Source organism: Osmia bicornis, chromosome 15 (genome assembly GCF_907164935.1).
Source record: "Osmia bicornis bicornis chromosome 15, iOsmBic2.1, whole genome shotgun sequence".
NCBI classification, from domain to species: domain Eukaryota; kingdom Metazoa; phylum Arthropoda; class Insecta; order Hymenoptera; family Megachilidae; genus Osmia; species Osmia bicornis.
In genome coordinates this window covers 2186208-2205788 of record NC_060230.1, presented here as the reverse complement: position 1 = coordinate 2205788, position 19581 = coordinate 2186208, and the positions used below count along the sequence as shown (strand labels likewise).

At 38.0% G+C, this 19581-nt stretch overlaps 1 protein-coding gene across 6 annotated transcripts in view; it reads left to right on the top strand.

The window, feature by feature from the left end:
• The window catches only part of LOC114882855, a 129831-nt gene that overhangs the window by 59454 nt on the left and 50796 nt on the right, over window positions 1–19581 (top strand). Inside the window, exon 1 of one of the 6 annotated variants that reach the window (XM_029199963.2) lies at window positions 6368–6423. The exons of the other annotated variants lie outside the window; for them this stretch is intronic. The gene's annotated coding sequence lies outside the window, so the exon portion shown is untranslated. Of the gene's footprint in view, window positions 1–6367; window positions 6424–19581 lie in introns of those variants that run through there. 6 annotated transcript variants of the gene reach the window in all.

Genomic DNA, 19581 nt, shown 5'->3' with positions numbered 1-19581 from the left:
AAATAGAATTACCATTACGACCAAAGGGAGGTGACTCTGAATTGGAACGTCATATATTACGGGTACGTTCGATAATTGAATTTATCTGAAACGTTTTCGGATAAAGTAATCTCTATCGTTTTGTAAGTTAAAATTTAGAAAATTTACAATTTCTATTATGTATTTAAAGAAAACTGATAAGATTGAAGCAGATGATTCAAAAATTAGTTAACATGAATTAACAGTCGATAATTGAGTTAGCAAGTTACAGTAGAAAATGAGTATCATGCGATATTCTATAGCTACGTGAAGCTTTCGTGATCTCCTTTTAATTTTGTTTTGTTGAAGTGCAAATTAAACATAGGGGTGTGTTCAATTTCTTGGTACCTTGAAAATTAGTTCACTACTGGGAAGTATCATAAATTAGAATATTAGAACGCTTAGACAGTCATGAATATTTAAGTGAATTAGACCAGGGTTATTTTAATCTTTTACACAAAGGCCTACATACACTCCATAAATTTGTAATTTTTTTTTTTTTTTTTTAGAAACGAATTTCCACTTGAATGTGGGTAATGAAGTATAAAACCTAAATTTGATTTTTTAGTTAAAAACAGTAACACATAATTCTAACGAGGTGTAAAAGGTTCCACTACAAACACTTTCACAATTTTCGTCTATTCGCACTTTAATACGCTTTAGAAATAGCACCAGGAAATTTCGTGCTTAGCATTCGAGACTCTTTCGTTTTAAATGAACCGAATGAATGAAAAAGAGAAAAACTGTTCGCCTGGGTTAATTAGCCTGACGAAGGGTGTTACACGGAAGTAACGTTGACAAATACAGCTGCAGCTCTCAGTGTGGTTACCGGAAGCGGTAACAGGATTAGCTCGGTAACTTAGTAATATGGCCACGATACCCGTGCCGAGAGTCGAGAAATTAAGAAATTAAGGCCTTAAAAGCATTACCATAGCAGAGGGTGGTTAGTACGTGGTGTTCTGTCGTGGAGAGTGGTGGTTCCATTTGGAAAAGGGGCAAAAAACTTGGATTAAAACTTAATCCAATCTCGACTTTTTCTTCTCGTTATTCTCAAATTTTCAACCACTGTCGTCGTGTCCATCTCGTTCCCTCTACATTTCAGATTCTCGGCTTTACCTGAAAAGTGTGAAAAGAATTATTTCACACCTATTTATTTTTTTTTTAACTGTTCTTTAGGCTTCAATTCGGCCAGATTTAAGCGAATTCGGTTTCCCGAACCACACGGGGTACCCCACACCCCCATGTCTGTAAATTCGTCCGATTCAGTGGAACATGTAGCGGCGAAAGGGAAAGAGCAACGAGAGAAACTTCCTCTCTTCGGTGCTATTTCTCATATCGTGAAATTCATTATCCCGCAGTTGCGTGTTTGCCAAAACGAGATCTTTGCCCAGAAAATCTTGCCAAGGTCTCTGTCTGGCTGATACAATATATCAGAAAGGCCTAGCAATAATTCACTCAAGTAATTTCTCACTTCTAAAAAGGAGAATATTATTAAGCACCTATTCCAATCAAGAAGAGGTAAATGAAAGTTGAAAACCATTCGACTTTCTACATGGGTTATGGAATGTTTCTTCTCGTATAAGGACGAAAAGTGGATTCCCATAAATCCGTTCTTTCGCCTGATTATACCAGTAATGTCGCATCGTTGCCCTGCACGTTTCTACCCCCCTTAACTGTGCATGCGTTCAGTTACGTCTACCGGTGTTGTCCTAATTATCGTATCCTTGCTAATCCTTGGCAGGAATACCGAGACTAATCGTACCGAACATGAGATAAGATAATGGTATTTGAGTTACAATGTGATCGCAATGTATCGGATTACAGGGAAATGTGATCTGTTCTAATCGTAAGCGTCTTGTAATGATTTAATTAAACATGATTCATTCAAAATGTAAATTATAAAAATTTTGTAATTCCCTCAGGAATAAACACTGGGGCTGTAATTGAAAAATAAATTAAATTAGCATTTAGCATTTTTACATGTACCATTACTCTAGAAGTCGTAAAAAATGGTATCACAGCTGCCATTGATAAAATTGAGCTTGAGACTAGTTACATGAAAATGTACTGAGAAATTGGGTTAAAAGAATCCGAGAAGATCACTTGAACGATATTGCATTCCATAATTGTGTCACCAGAGATTCTCACCCTATCTAAAGTGTTAAATAAAGATCCTTTTTCAATCGTGTATTAAACGCTTTGAATCGTACAGTTCAGATCTTCGAAGAGAAAGAATAACGAAACGTATTCTGTTTGTTTCGCCAGTTTATCGAACGTCGTCGTCGCAAAACGTGAGTATGTGCACGTGTTCCCACGATTTCTTCAATCTGATATGTATAACATAATGCTGTTTCGTGACAAACGTTTGCAAAGCGATATTCCTTGGTCGTGGCTATTTACTGTTCACCTAAGGACTACCTTCTTGAAAGATTTTTAATTATGAGTTATATTGAATTAAGGGGAATCTAAGAGGGGTTACAGCCCTGTGCCCTACTTTGCAAATGGTACCTTCTATTTACTATGTGATTTTGCAGAAGACTATTGAAAGAAATGAAATATCTTCCAAGGTACCATAGGATAATATCGCAATAAAGCATTTCATTTTCTATCAACTTTAATTACTTTTGTGTTACATTTTCTTAGATAATCTAAATCTTCTAACTATAACATTTTTTTCCGTCACGACGATCGTGATATCGAGGAGAGTTTGTTGATAAATGCAGCCAGCTGTTGGTCTGCTTAACGAGTGGACAAACGATTACGACAGTCCAGATACTACCTAGATTTATAAGAGTCGCACTGAACTTTGTCGCTAAAACTCGTTACACGCTTACAACGACCTCTAACGAGCTGTAAGCTTGAAGTTATTGCACGCGAGCACGTCGCAGACGTCCACGATTTTTAATTTAGATCTTGTTCTCGCCGTAACGGCCGGCCATTATTCTTCGCCTCTTGCTGGCTCATCTGAACAGCAACGAGATGCCGAGTAATTTCTTTATTAGTTGCTTGACACGATGCTTCGAACACCTTTTAACGAGTTTGCTCTTTTCTACATCGATCTCATTCATTTTTATTCTGCCAACCATTCGCCACTCGGTGGAGATACTTTTAAAAAAGTCGTTTAACTCTTTCACTTGAAAAGACGGACGATCATCGACGTAGCTAGGCTTCCTTTCTGGGATGGGCCAGATCTCTTAGCTTTATTAACAGTTTCAAGTATTTAATATCTCCCATTTTCCTAGATTTGACGAGGGAATTTTAGAGATTTTGGAATTTTATATTTTTCACGAAAGCAGTTCATTTTAAAGTTACTGAAAACGTTTTCTGAATTAATACAAAGCTTTCGTGGTAGATCGATTTCTAAATCCTGCCCGGTATGAATCCTTCATTCTTCGTGAATTCCAACCGGTTCAATCTTTAAATCGAAAATCGAATAGCCTTTAGCATTCTGAAAGCATTTCATTTCTCGCCAGTGCTCAACTTCTCACGTACCGTGAATCTAAAGCATTCCTTTCTTCGCTTACAGAACAGAATGTGACTGCAGTCGAACGCCACAATTGATGAGAATACGTTCACATATGCGGGCTTGCATTAAAGAAATATAAAGTAAACTCACGGGACTCTTTAGGGGAAATGAAGTTCTTCCATAAAATACGTTTATGTAGTTGAATATTTATCGTTAAATGTCCTAATAATTTTAGAAATTTCGTTAAAGAAAAATTGTACAATATTGAAAATTTTTCATAAAAGACACAAGTATTGTATAATATATATGAATCAAATAGAAATGTTATGAATTTCAACCTTTCCATAACTTTTGATTCATCCTGTAGTCGGATAGTATCTCCTGTAAGTACCTTCAATGGTTTCGTTCAAAGATCCTACCAGTGGAATCTTAATTCGCCCTCGATGTATAATCCCTGATAGGTCTTCCCCTGGCTAAAAGTAACCCCTTGGCCGAGACAATGCGGATTCGGTGGAAGACAGTCTGCCGCATCAATATCGGCGTCTTGACGATGCAGTTCAGTAAAACCGCTCTCTATTCATTAAACGTTCGCGAGTACTCGTTAAAAGTAGTTAGCCGTCGAGAAAGTCGTACTAACTGAAGCGTTCCAACGTTCTCATTGCCCTCCACGTTGTAAACGTGTCTGCAAGGAAGCTTCCCTTTCTTTCTCGCCTTTCCTTCGGTGTAGCTTGTAATTCCTTTTTATAATTAGCCGTCTCATTACCATAGTTACGATCGAAAGTGATTATCGACCCGCTGGCCGAGCTCTGTCTCTGCTTCGGCAAGGCGAGGCTATCGCGTAATTTCATGGAAATTCGTCTGACAGAGGGTACACGGAGAAACTGGAGAACGATACGCGAGTAGCAGCAGCGAATGGAGGAGAAAAAGAAGAAGGAAATTTATTCTTAGGACCAAGGATTTGGAGGATAGAGTATTTTGTAGAGGAAAGAACTTCCAACGACTTAAATGAAATAATTTCACTCGGGTGAATTTAAAGAAATATTTATTTATTTAAATATATAAAGGTAGACACTATCGTTATATATTAATTTACATCTACTTCGAAGGATTTAAATTAAAAAATCATGATTTTGTGATATCAGGCATCAAACGTGTCGATTTGCATACAAATTAGTTTGAGATACGGAATGTAACGCAAAATCGTAAATCAGGTAGAAACTTTCCGTCGTCTTTGAGCATTTTAAAACCGCCCTCAATTTGCCGGGCACAAACGCGCGTAGGAGTTAAGTTCCGCAACATAGTCGATCGTAGGACGCACGAAGTCGAGCCGTAAATAAGCGATGACTATCGTGTAGCGTGGTAGCACTCGAGACTTACCACTCGGCATGTAATATATTAATTACAAACAATTAGCCATTCTTTGCCCCGGCCGTACGCGAGTGTACACCCCTTTCGAAAACTCCTTTTACCCTCTTTCTCCGCGTCGACTCTTACGTGCTTTCTCTCTATTGGCATGCCTGGCCGTTTTACTATGGAAAGTCGAGGTGGCAGGAGAAGGAAGCTTGATGAGGACCTGCTAGGAGATGGCGTGAGGTGGTAAGGTAGCACGTAATGGTCTCGCGTGCCAAGGGGTAGTTTCACCCCCCCCTGTAGCTGGTCCTACGGTTTACGTGGCTGCTTTCAAGCTTCGCGAGGGTTCAGACGAGTGGGGGAGGAGGTACTCACGGGGTACATGCGTCATCCTCGACCGGGTCTCCCGCGTTTCGTGTATCTCTCCCTGTCCTTGTCTCGCAATCGCTTCTCTTTTCATTCCATTCGCAATTATACACCTAATTACGCGGAGCTCCTTTTCCCCTGTAATTGCTCGTTCAACCCTTAGCGCGCGACCGTCGCGGCAATTTCGACGGGGTCGACGGAGATGGTTGGTTGCACGTGGAAATTTGAATGGAACTTTATTAGAGTGGTCGGTCGCTTAACGCAACCGGCTGTGTTCAACCGTTCGCCTCCGCACGTACCGTCGTAATCTCGAGGCGTCGAAACCCCGTTACCCTTGCACGATAATTTAACCCTTGGACACCGAATGCTCGACCATTCTGTCTTACATCTACTTTATAGTCTGCTTAAATTAAGCGTAAACAGCATTGTCTTTATACTACTTATTTGAACGTAATTTCTATGAATTGGAAATTCGCTAGTAAAGTTGAAATAGACTTGGAAAATTTACACCCCCTAGCTACTTCGAAAACTAATTATCGGATATCTGCCAATACTTTATGATTAGTAAAATTACTTGGTCGCTTATACCACAGGGTGATCGAATTTCTCGAAGGCCAATATCAATGAAAGGGTTAATTAATACAAGGAACAGCTTCTCTAGAACAGAGATAAATATTTTCCTAAGAAACGCGGAGGATCCCGTCGACACGTACCCTTTGTCGCATCCTGTCATCGCTCGTTCCGTACATCTTCCTTTAAATTCCGCATTCGATCCCGGAACGGCTGATTCGATCATGCAAATTAGACGTTATCTTATTAGTTGCTTTATCTACCATCCATAACAGCCTTGCACATTTTACTCCTGCAATTTCGTCTCCGCTGGGAAACCGGTCCCCGAGGTCGATAAACTATATCCGTTTTTATTTTCCTTTTTACTTCGTTCCTTTCTCTAGCAAACGGCAGCTCGACAACGTTCCCTTATTGCCGGCTTAACCAGCTTTCGAAGAGGGCTCGTCTTTTAGAGTACGCCTGTATGCGCGCACGTGGATTTCGGTTCACGTGTATGCACACACGCTTCCTCCCCCGCAACGACCGTCAATTCACAAAAGCGCTACCCTGTGCAGTCTTACGATGGTTCGTTGCTTCTTCCGGGGAAAATCAACCGGCTCTCCTGACTTTTACTCAACCGATCGACGATGAGGAGGAAACGAATGGGAGAGGAGGTAAACGATCCAAGATTGGGAAGGTTGGAATATGACGTACCGGAGATCGATTCTAGTTTCTGCTAATCATTCAACTGCCAGTCATTGCATTGGTAGGAACCACGAGCAATACTCGTCGGCTTCGCTTGTTATATTGCTAATTCGTTCCCGTGAACGATGTTGACGTCGCGACGGAAATTCATCGCGCACTTTGGCCATCGGCCAATGTGTTTTATTTTCCATTCGTGCAGGAGAAAGGTGACGTTTATTGTATGGAATTAATCTATAAAGATGTATTTTGAATTTTAGCATGATCTAGCTTTGTTAAGTATAATTATAAGAGTATTGAAAAATGTGACAGAAGATACAAAGTACGAAAAAGAGAAAAGAGGGTGGTGAGGTTTACGTGATCGTCGAAAAGGAATCTGGGCGGACGGTAAACGTGGAACATAGGATCGAGTACGATGGAGGAAGCTGATTCCACCGGGGTTCGCGTGGCTATCGAGGACCAATAAATTCCGACAAATTGTATTACCCGCGTTATATACTGTCATGCATGAAGTCAAACGGCCCGTATTCTCCACCCTCGAGCCACCAGGATTTCCTCCCCATACCTACGTAAACCTCGCGACAGTGTCATTAGTTATTGCGAGGGAAATACACGCATGTGTTGGAACGAAAACTTTGCAATACGTGCATCAACTTCCTTAGTCTTTTTCTTTCTTTCTTTCCATGTCTCGACATTCTTCCATCTTCTTATTTCCCTTAATTTTCTTTTTTTATTTTAACGTAATAATTGATATTCATTTATTATAGTTTCTTACTTCTTTACCCCATGATTCAATTAATAATTTATCCAAGACTGGATTTACAGACCTGGAAAGCTATCAAACCTTCGGGGGCTCCTACCCTTAGTTTTCTGAAAAATGTCTATCGTTCCTTTCATAAAAATCGATGAGATTTTACCACGTTTTCTTCGCTTTCAAATGAACTTCCATTACCATCCACTTGTCCCTTTCGACATCTTGGTATTTCTTTCTCTGCAACCGATGCTTCCGTATCCTTTCGAGCATCACCTCTACCGATAAGTTCATAGATCGATTTCCCTTCTATCGTGTACCTCGCTTTACATTTTTCCCTGGCAAACATATTCTCAACCCTTCGAGCGGTGATCGACGGACGTGTAATCGTTTACCATTCACCGCAGCATCGCTCGTTTTCTTCCTGTTTTAATTTCCGTTGCACTACGTATCCATTGTGTTCGACCATTTCCCCATTGTCGTTTGAGACCGCGCTTTTTTTTCTGTCGCGGCTGTACATCGACATTTTTCGCTGCTTTTATTTCGATCGTATTGTCATATTGTTTCGTTTCGCCCTTTCTATCGGCTGTCGATTTCCTAGAACCCGATAGGCACCCGTCGAGGTTTTGCATTCTCGACCAATCGTGTCATGTCAATTTCTAACCGTAGCATTTATCGCTTTTAAAAGCACGTTTTCAATGCTACTGCCTCTTACGTTCCGAGCTACGAGTGTACAGTATTGGGAATGGTAGACTTTATTAAGGAAAATGACGATATAGGGAAAGAGGTCCTACCAACCTAATATTTGAAAATTATTATTTCCCATAATTTTATTTTCCTCCTTTCTCGAAGAAGTCAATTTGATTCCAAAAAGTGAACATTGTTCTTCTTAAGTGCAAGATAGAGTTTCGTCTTTAAACTTTGAAGAAACTGATCGGAATTCTAGATTCGATAGAGCACTTTGGATCTCTCTCGGGGAAGTTTAGAGCACAGAGTTTTTACAGGGAATACAAATCGGCTCGGCTACATCTTCGCAAAGCTCTACCCTACTGAATAACACATACACCTATTTGCATTGCGAGACTCTGTCGTTGTCAGTCAGACTTTCTAGACCAGTGAAACGAGGTGACGGCATCTATGCTTGGAAATGTACTAATTTATTTTTAATAGTGATATCGTAAGAATTAAGATCCTGGGGATTCCTGTTTCGCCATTTTCCCTAGGGTAGGTTGATTTGATTGCAAGTGTACTTCATTAAATTAGGAGAAGATTGTACGTCGTTACTCGACGATAATGACACGCGTATATCGAGCGACAAGTTGTCGCCATTAGGGGCGAATGCATGCAGGTCGAGGCACGGAGGCCATTCACTTCTCTCACAGGATCCAAAACACGTGGTGGCTTTGCAAGAACGATAGCGCGCGAGGTTGCAGGGGCTAAACGCTTGGAATGCCGCATCTGGTCCACTCTAACGATCCTGCTTCGTCTTCTATCAGGATTTCCCTGCGATATAATTAACGGCTACAAAGTGGACGCGGTAATTGCAAAGGGTGCCTGCGATCTGAAAAACGGATGCTCGTTGACGGGTCGTTCGTCATCACTTTGACTTTACTGTGTTTCTAACTAATTGGATTTGTGATGCAATGTCATCTGGTTGCTTGAAATAATTTATGCAAAAATCTTTTTTTACGATTATATTTTCATTTTATATATAAAGATGCTTTAAGATTTCGTTTGTACAGCTTCTCTGTCAACGTAAGAAGACACTTTCCTATTATTTACAGAATTTCTACCCTCGTTTCCACTAATGAGGGATAGACACGAGAAGATCGTGGTAGACTCGTAGCGCGTAGAACATGCATGGCCGTGTACAGGTTACTTGGAACACAGCTACGCTCGACAAGATGGGTATCCATCTTCCACGGAATTTGCATAATTGCTTTGGCCCAGCAGACGTTCGTGAACGGCTGCAAACCGTAGGAAAAAAAAAACTCGTTGCCTTTATCTCCGCTTGAGAGGCAGCGTTCGACGCTTGGAAACGAACTGTCCCGAAAGTTTTCACGCGAAAACGATGCAGTAGACGGAGCATGAAAGTATGGTACCTTCTTCGGGATGCAACTCTGCATCCCATGTGTACAACGAAATAGAAGTACGATCAAGGTGGCGGAACGTTTCAAATTTGACGTGATTGCGTTGATTTACAACCGCAAGTGATGCTGTTATTATAAATGTATCTAGTATTTGAATATCAGAATACTAGGATACTGAAATGCTAGGCTACTGAGATACTAGAATATTAGAATTTTTAAATCTTGGAACCTCATGATCTAGAATTTTAGAACCTTGGAATCTGAGAATATTAGAATGATGAATAGGGCAATCTATATTTTGGAGGGCCCAGGCCCACCCCGACCCCTACCTAGTTACATCACTGTTGAATGTGAATTACCGAGGCTGAGAAACTATGTATCTAGAATTTTTGGCTCTTTTACAAGCTCATAAAGTTCCATCCAAATAGAAAGCGGACCGTTCGCGACTTTTCCTTGTCAGTGGCATGCAGCCGTTTATTATCTCGACGTGCATTCACCTCGATGCGTGTTTTCGTGCAATCTCCGTGTTCCTCTGAGATAATACCAGGTCCGACTAACTGGTCGAATCCTCGCGTTTACTTAACGAGCAGAAAATCGTGAATTTACGCGGTTAACGAGGTCGCCCGTTTTCGCTTCCTCCTCTTTTACAGGTCGTAAATGAAATATTCTAAGATTCACCTCGCCACGACGAAAATTTTAACTAATATCATAATAGGACATGTTGGAAATGGGGAACGTGGGCAGAAACCTTTAAATAGCTTTGACAGCCGCCTATACATAATGCACCAGCTGTATGTGATTGCGAATAATTATTTAATCCCAGGCCCTGCGCCGTTCTTCCTGGTCCGCGCATCGAGCCAGGGATTCATACTGTCCACTCGTAAATCAAATTTCTCGATAGTCGCCTACACGTATAAAGCTATCGAAAGTGCATATTGGTTATGTTACCAGCAACCTCATCTGACCTCCACTCATATCCCCGTCGTTTAATTAAACACGTACGAAAAGTATACAGCCTACCATATTTTCATTCAACGAGGTATTCAAATTGGTTTCGTTAATTACGTTTATACAATGTGTCGAAGAAATACATAAATTATTCGAACGTGAGTAAACCGTGTGGTGGCTAATTAAGTCTTATGCATCGCCGGATTAAGTGAAGATTTAAGGGGGGCTATAGTCCTGAGCCTTACTGTGCATAGAGACCCATTACGAGTCTTCCATTTACTATGTTAAAAAATATTGAATGGAATTTTTTTACTAGGCAGATTCCATCATCATTGTTTTCATTGTTCCTAGCCTTAATACGTTGTTCTCTGAATAGATGTAAATCAACCATTCAGAATAACAATATCCTATTCAATTTTCATTTTACGTGATAATTAAATTCCACAATTTCAACGTAATACGATTATGAATATCCAACAGGAACAGATTTGATATAATAACGAATGAAGAGGAAAAATTAAATGTATAATTTTCAAAGGAACCGTGTGGAATTTAATAACTGGAAATGAAATGAATTCAAAATTAAAATGATGGCTCTCTGCATGGTTTTTGGGCGGGGGTGATGGAAGTAGCATCAGAAACGTTTATTCTTACCGCGTATATAAACTGCGGCGCAGCAAGCAAAACACCCGAAAAACGACTGTGGTCGCATTCGAGCACGTAGGCAAATTCGTTGCAAACATCGAGACAATAGGGTATGACCCGTCGTGGGCGGCATTTTAAATCGGCCATTCCTTTCTCGTACCGAAACACGTCCAACCTTTTGCTCTTCGTTCAACTCGGTTATCTGCTCGGTGTCTTTTCGTTCCCCGTTCACTTCTTTCCTCGTTCGAAAGGACAAAATTTACCCATCATTCGTTTGGAAGAAAAGGAAAACGATAATGTGTTTGCAGCCGGTACAGAGTACTGCATATAAACATACCGGCTTTGCATCCTGGATAAATGCCCTCACGACGATAGCGAGTGCACGTGACAGCAATATTAATAACCACCGAAAGATTTGAGGATCTAAAAGGCACAACGCTTCTTTTCTTCCCTACATTCTTGCCAAAGTGGATTAGGAAACCCTCTTATGTGCTACACGGATTTGAAAAGTTAAACGTAAACTGCAGCATTTGTTAGTCTTGTTATTTTCTTTTTAGTGCACTGTCAAGCATGGTATACTAATTTTCCCTAGGGAACAGGGGGACATAAAGAAAAAATGTCACACTATTTGCATAAAATGAAAAATGATAAATTTAAAGATTTATTATTCATTTAGATTTTGAACACTTTGCGTTTCCAAGTCAAAGTATAAATTATGAAATTTTCTTGTTTTATGGAGTCTAGGTAAATAATGTTAGACGGCTGCAAGATACGTCGAAAGTAGTTTCGTATTATGTCGTTAGCTCAGCATCTTGTAGACAAAATAACGTAAATAATGCGGTGGAAGTGCGAGAGGGTTGGTTTAACGAGCGGTTCGCCGCGTGGATTAAACACACGGCTAAACCTGGAATAAGACACACACGGGCTTACCAGTGGTGGAAGCGTAGGCTTACCATTATCGTGGGGCGTGATACTCGTGACTTACGTGACTCGTGCTGTCGTTGCAATTTATGCCTGTACATAATGCCAGCTGTGTTACACGGACGCACTCAGACACGAGAATCACCGATCAGATCGGAATTGGAAGGGGGTTGGCAGGCCTTCGCTGGCGACGAATCTAGGGAATTGTGCGGGAAAATTAACCCCATGGTAACTACCCCGTGTCACGTGATGTACAGATTGAAGCCCGTGACTAGCCGCAAAAGGTTCGCATTGTAAGCGGAAGCTGTGGTTAGATAATCGACAAAATTTTCCACCGCACGAGATTATTACACCGGTCGGGCGAAAATGATTGATCTTGATCATCACACCAGAACGCGTTATTATCTTTTTAATGTTCCTTTATTTTGCAGTAGAATTAGATTTCATAGTAGCTCTACTGAGCTACGGGTATCAGATCAAATAGAAATAACTAGGTTTGTTAATTATACAAACATGACTAAATTTATTTGAAAGAACTATTTTTATTTTTCTAAAAATAATTTTAAAATAATTATCAAGCTTTTCTGTGATAATAATGTTCACGAAGCTATTATGAATTTTTAAAATTTTTCAAAAGAAGTTTTCTTACCATAGAGTTTACTCGAGCAACAAATTATTCAACTTTATCGCTAACATAAAATTTCAAGGATAGTTTAAAATACCGTAAAATTCATTTAAAAAATCAATTCTCGCGTTTTACGATTATATAGGGGTTTTATACTTTTGTAAAACGAACATGAAGTGAAAGATACGCCCAAGGGGCTAATTTGAGCACTCATGTTTAAGTAAATTATATTTAACTTACTAAAGCGATCCCTAAATGAGCTCCGCTAAAAGTAAACTTACGAAAATGCTGTATAATTTCGAAGTTAACACGTTAGCTGCCGCAGTTGAAACGGCGGTGTAAAATCCAGTACACTTCAATTAGAACAGGATCATTTAATTTTTTAACCCTCAGACGGATCACTATCACAAATGCAAGTATGATTTCGAAATTCAAAGAATAAATCAGCCCGAGCTTCAATGAATCAAAATAAAACGTATGAAACGTATCGAGCTAGAATTAGGTCAAAAGACAAAAACACGTTGAATAAAAGTGTGTGTGCAGTCTGTTTGGCGAGGGAGCAAGGGAAAACCGAAAATTAGAATGGCAAGGAGTAGAGTAACCGAAACGAAACACGTGAATTTAATTAGTATCGTGAAGAATACATTCCACGAGAGTTTGCAAAGCTACGAAAACGAAACGAGAACCGTCCCCGATACGCCGCATATCCATATCCCTTTCTCCAGCATTTTTGTGCCACTTTTTCCCCCCGAATCGAGTACATAACTACCGCGAAGCCACGAGTTTGCATTGCAGATTGGTAACTACATTCCGATTTTTCGCAGACGATTTTTTTCTACGGCCGCATTCACAATTGTCAGTTGAACGCCATCCTCTTGGACAGGAACCCATCAATTGGCTGGAAAAAAAATTCCTCTTTCTATTTGAATTGATCGAAAAACAAAATAATAAATCTTTGCTCGACGAAAAGGCTTGGAAATCACTGATTTTTATAAACAATTTTACAAATTATTATACTACTACATGCACTTTTCTAAATTACATTTTTTAGTTTGTGGTATAATATAAACTCAAGTTTCTTTTAATTATATTGTTAAGTGCTCTTGTTTTTCCCCCCTCGTTGTTTGGCATTCTTTGTGCTTTACCTTTACTACCGTCCAAACACAAAACCAACAGTGTTCAGTTTACTAAAAAATTTCTCTGACATGCTTTTGAAACAGCTTTTCATAAATTTGTAGACTGGTACCGGAGAAAATGGGCCACGGTTTCTATGGAAGAATTTTAAACACAGGTAGAAAAACTGTCGGTATTGCGGTGCTTTTACCACAGGAACGAATCTTCATTTGCAATTCTTTAATAAAACAATATTTAACAATGAGAGCGGACGATTCGGTAGAATGAAAAAGAGAAAAAGGAACGAAGATTCACTTTGGGTTCTTTTAAATTTTTCAAATTCTTTTTCAGTCGGACTAAAAATTTTCAACTGAAATTTAAAATAATTTCAACCGAACATAAATGTTTGCATGAATTTTTTGATAATTTCGTTTCATCCAAATTACCGAGCGCGCAGCTGCTTCCATCTGCAGCTGTAACATTACTATTTAACTGTAATTTTCAACTCGGATAATCGTTGAAACTGTTCTCTTTCTACGATAAGATAATTATAAAATTATATCCTCGGATATGAGTTACATACGATACACGTTAATTAACGCAGAACGGTTTCGGTGAATGCTAATTTCGTACACTGGACTTTTCATTACACGTATTGAGCATGTTTCGAACCCATAGTCGCACGTGTTCAATGGTGAATAACTCGCAGCTAATTGAAATTTCCTTTAATAGCGAATTGCACTTTCTACCATCGTTATCGGGAAGAATTATGAACTCGGTTAACTAAATCCTTGAAATATAATTATGGAAAATAAAAAAGGGATTTAAATAAATATTATTCAGTTTAATAATAGTGAAGAAAGCACTTTTCAATCCTGTAGTAGCAATAATTTGTATCATAATGAAAGAGCGTACGCCGGGGATCGTTAATGCCTGACTTATACTACTTAAAAGCAGCAAATAGAATAAACTCGCTCTTCCAAACAACCCAGACATGAAAGTCCAATATGAAATTGATACATTTCAATTTGACTCTATATATTTAATACTACAGAATAAGATGGACAGAAAATTTAAATAAAATAAAATAAAATAAAAAAATAATAAAACTTTGCAACTATCAGAAAATCTTTGCTTCTTAAATTTTCATCAAAATTAATTTCGAAATTATTTCTTAGTTTAATAAATGAACAAATTGATATAAAAATTACATTTAAACAAATGAAATGATTTGCAATATGATCAATGATTTGTAGAAAAATCAGTTCGAATCTTTCTATTTAGCACCGAACGAAACTTAACGTAACCAAATCATAATTAATTATCCCGGTTAATCCATTATCGTTGGTTATATTCAGTGCGTTCACGTAGCCGCTTTTAAAGTCGGAGGATATCGTCGTCTCCCATCAGCAATAATTAGCTGGCGGCATCATTCGAATTTTCCATTAAGAGGTGCCGCGAACTCAATTTGTGAATTTAATAAATGACACGCTTTTATCTGGGGCCATCACGATAAAACTATTATAAATGACCTCGCCGGTATGATACACACAGGCCGTCCAGGTTATTTTTCATTAACAGCCTGTCTGTATATTTTAGCAAGCAACGCCGAGAAATTTTCCGGGTTAATCTACTAAGAGACCCTGCGCATCCACTTAGTAAGGTTTAAACGATAATTGGAAATTGTTGCGCAAGGATCTTGCGTTTAATTCAACGCCAGGCTTTAGAATATATCCTGAAATAGAAGCCACGGATTCTATGCATTTATTAAGTGTACAAACTAATTCGGTGCCTTTAATATCACTCTTTAATCACTATTTTATAAATTTCGAATATTTTACCAACTTTTACACTCCTGCGTTTAAGGGTATTAAGAATGTTCCATCTAGTCTGCTCGTCGATAAAAAACCGCTGATGAGATAAAAATAAAATTTCACTTGACCTACTAAAGGGTAAATAAAGATTCAAAGGGAAAACGGGGTGCAGCGACAGGTCAAAGAAACGCTGAGTGGGGAGGAAAAAACAGACGACTCGTCTCGCCTGGTATATTCTTTAAATAATAAATAATTAAGCAGTGTAACTGAAGAACGGCTGGTGTACCTTTTAGTAACGCGCCGGGTACAGTGTATGTGCAAGTTGTTTAGAAAGTGGTGGCTCGCTCATTATAACGACGTTACTCTCAAGTAGGTGTACGTAAACAGATGTGAAAAGCACGAAATATAACGAGACGTCTGCTTTAGAAAATAGACATCCTAGCGTTTCGGGAGACTACAGTTTGAGCATTCTTCTTGTTATTTAACTTTATTATAGAAGTAGACCCAGGAAATCACGTTTTACGTATAATAATTCTTTCCAGTGATTGCGTTAACACGTGAAAAAATGTTATTCCATTAACGCGTAGAATGATGAAATATCGTTTCCAAAAGGTATCGAAAACGAAAATCGGCTCGAAAGTTTGATTGATTTCAACTGACTTGACAGAAGGGAAATAGCTAAACGAGTGTTTCCCGTTAACAAATAACACATGTTGGCGAAAGCATAGGTCGGGTGAAACAAAAAAATTGATTTCTGACAGGAAAAAACTATTTGTCAAGGTAAAAAACCATCGCTGGGACAATTGGATCCTCGACTGATGAATGGATGATTCGGTACAATACTCTGGTTTTTAACAAAAATTGAGAATAATAAATCATTGCATTGTTAGAAATATAAGGAGCTTCCATTATTTTATAATAATAAAACAAATTAGTATAAACTTATCATAATAATTATTTTTAACTTATAATAATAAATATTTGAACTTGAATCAATCGGAAACAGTAGTTCAGAACGATAATTCAGATTTATTTATAAATCGTGTTTGAACATAATAGAATGGATTAGTTTGATTAATGAAGTCGTAGATATTTCATAGGTCACAATCTGATACAAATTTTGGTACAGCTGTTGGTTTGCAGCTGCCTAGGTATGCACGTTTCGACAATGAATTACACACAGTAATAATTATTCATCGTCGCTGGAAACGTTCATTTCTGCACACATGTGATCACATGATCGACGTTCAACCCCATTGAAACACTTCGGCAAGTACGGTTAGCTTGTTTCTCACGCTTTGTATTCAGTCCGTGCATGTTCATGAGTAATTTCATTTAATAATTTCTAAATGCAAATTCGCGCAAATAGTTACATTATCGTTATTGCTTATTAGAAAATCATAGAAACTCCTATTTTTTTCTTTTCTTTTAAAATTACTTCATTGAAAAATTTTCTGCAAATATTATTCTTATATTTTAAATTGTGAAATTACTTATTGGTAAAATGGTGTCATTATTTTCAATAAGGATGTAAAGAATTTTTTTAATGAACTCTTGTTGCATTTAGTGAAACATTCGGATTACAACAATGCAAGTTCCAAGGGTATTCATGGTAATTTCATGATTCCTCGATTTTAGATGGAGCTTATATCCTTTATGGCTGCCATTAGCAGCGTGCTTTTAGTGTTAATTATAATGAGATGGTACTTTTGGTTTTAAAATGGACTTTAGACTATTATCGTTAAAAGGAAGAACCAAGAAAGGAAACTTGGATGATTCTACTTCTGAAGTTTGTTTTATCATAGAAGCATTAGTGTATTTTTATATTACACAAAATTTGTTGCTTAATGAAGACACTGTAACTTGAAAAATTAAAATCATTAGCTGCTGGCAAAACATTTGAAACAATATTTAAGAAATCAAATGCTTTTAAGTAATAATTGACCACCTGTTGGTCCAAGCAAGGTCAAAATAATTTACGGTTATCATTAATTTGCGAATTTGTACCGTAATTACTTTCGTGGCATGACATTTATTGCGGCAGCTGCTGAAACTGTTACGTTATGCGTTTGCTACTATGAATGGAGCAATAAATTTACAAACTAAGTTATTCGTTTTCATGTCAACTACTAAAATCGATTTTTTAAGCCAACAATTAAATCATTCGAATCAATTCAATTGAATATTATTTTATCCATATCTATTTACAATTATAAAATTTGGGCAGAATTACTCATTGAAATATAAAATAGAACATTAAGAAAAATATTTAAAAATTATTTTCACTTCTTATTTCTATAACTGAAAATTATATTATTTATTTTCTAAATTATTCTTCGGCAACGGACCATGGAGAGAGCCACAATTTTAATTTTATTTAAATTTCATATTATTTTCATTTTCTAAAATTTTCCTTAGAAAAGTCTACTTTCCTCGATCGTATTAGAATTCTTAAATTTTGCTTTCAATTATAAGTGTTTCTGGAAAAGTCGAGAACCGCTACTCTATGCCATATTACATAACAAACAGAACCGAAATGTTATTTTATTTATATCTCGATCTCATAATTCAAATATCCCCAAGGGATGCGATGGGTTCAATAGTGGCAGACACATGACGCAATCTGGTATTATTAATCCAGGCAGACTTAGATAACGAAGCGGCCAGTTTAATTCGCATGGCCAGTTTTGCCCCGGCCCCGGTAAGACATAATCCTTCCTAACAAAAATACGCCACCGAGTCTGAAGCGGTCAACGCACGAGCTCATTCATGCTCTTTAGCCTGTAGCTAACTTGGGGCGGTTAATCGCGTTAAAAGGTTATGAATGGCCGTGGAAAATACGCGGCTACGCGTGGCTGAACACCGCCAATTAGGACATTTAGCGTTTTTCGAGGGGAAATTGGTATCGTCTCTACTGCGTGTCGCTACACCTACCATGCTCTTTTGTTTCAACGTTTCTATGATACCGGTGAACATTGTCGAGGGCGCATTATAAATGCGCCCCGATTTCAAGCTCGTTGAACGTATTTGTTATAACGTGCTCTTCTCTTTGCTTTGTATTCAGTCTGGCTTGCCATACTATGAAATCCTCCTAATGTACTTTTCAATTTTGATTAGAACTTTTTTACTGTAATATTTTATTTGTTTTGTAGAATTTACCCTAATTAAATTTGTTATATTAAAGCTGTATACTTTCCCACGATTTATGTATTTAAAAAAATTACAGTAGCTATTATAACTTGTTAAAAGATTGAATAGGTACCGAGTGCATTTAAACATTTCTCTTACAGCAGAAAAATAATTTATGAAATTTGAAAAAGAAATTTCCACTTCTCTGCTCGGAAAAGGAAAGGAAAGTTATGTAACGATACACGTAACAATAAAATTTTAACAAGAAGTAAATTTCCTTCAGAGAAGAAAATAACTTACGCTCCAGTGTTTCACTCGCAGTAACCGTGAAACGATGAAACCAACAAAACAACATCGACCTCGAAGAAATAAAATTACTGCTCTGGTTTATCTAAAAATATATAAAATAGAAACTCTTGAGAGTTTATTCTATATGGAGAAATTATTGCAATAATTTTTATTATTATATTTTCCCGCCTTTTTTCCGCGCCAAATACACAGAAGCGTGGGAAAGTATTCAAATTTGAAATAGTGATTAGGAAGAAGTGATACCAAAGGTAACGAATTAAATTTTACAAATAATTATCAAATTGAACGAAACACTACTCTCAGTAAATTCTAACAACAATCCTGACGGAGAGATCTGACACTTGAGCAAGGTTAACGGATGAGAGGTTGGGATAAAGACAGGTACTTGCTTACTTGCTTGACGGACGAGAATTTCTACACCTCTTGGGAAAAGAGTTGACAAATTAGGTTGAGGGTGTCAGTGTCTGTGCAGTTACGTCTGTCCTTGCTTGAGCCGTAAGGAAAGGATTGTAGAACTGAGAACTTTCTTAAATCGAAGCAATTTCTTCCAACAATTCTACGAGTACTAACTTTTTCAAGGAGTTAGCGAACTGACTGTTTCTTAATTTCTTTGAGCGTTTATCTTTAAAATTTCCTTTATGTCCACAAATGTCTTTTACTAGAAGTACTGTGTCAAGCAATTGTAACATGAAAATTGAATAGAATGGTAGCTACGAAGCTAACAATAAATGGTGCAGGTTTGGATATGGCAACGCAGGAATGAGCAAAGTGTATTCCTGGCCCAC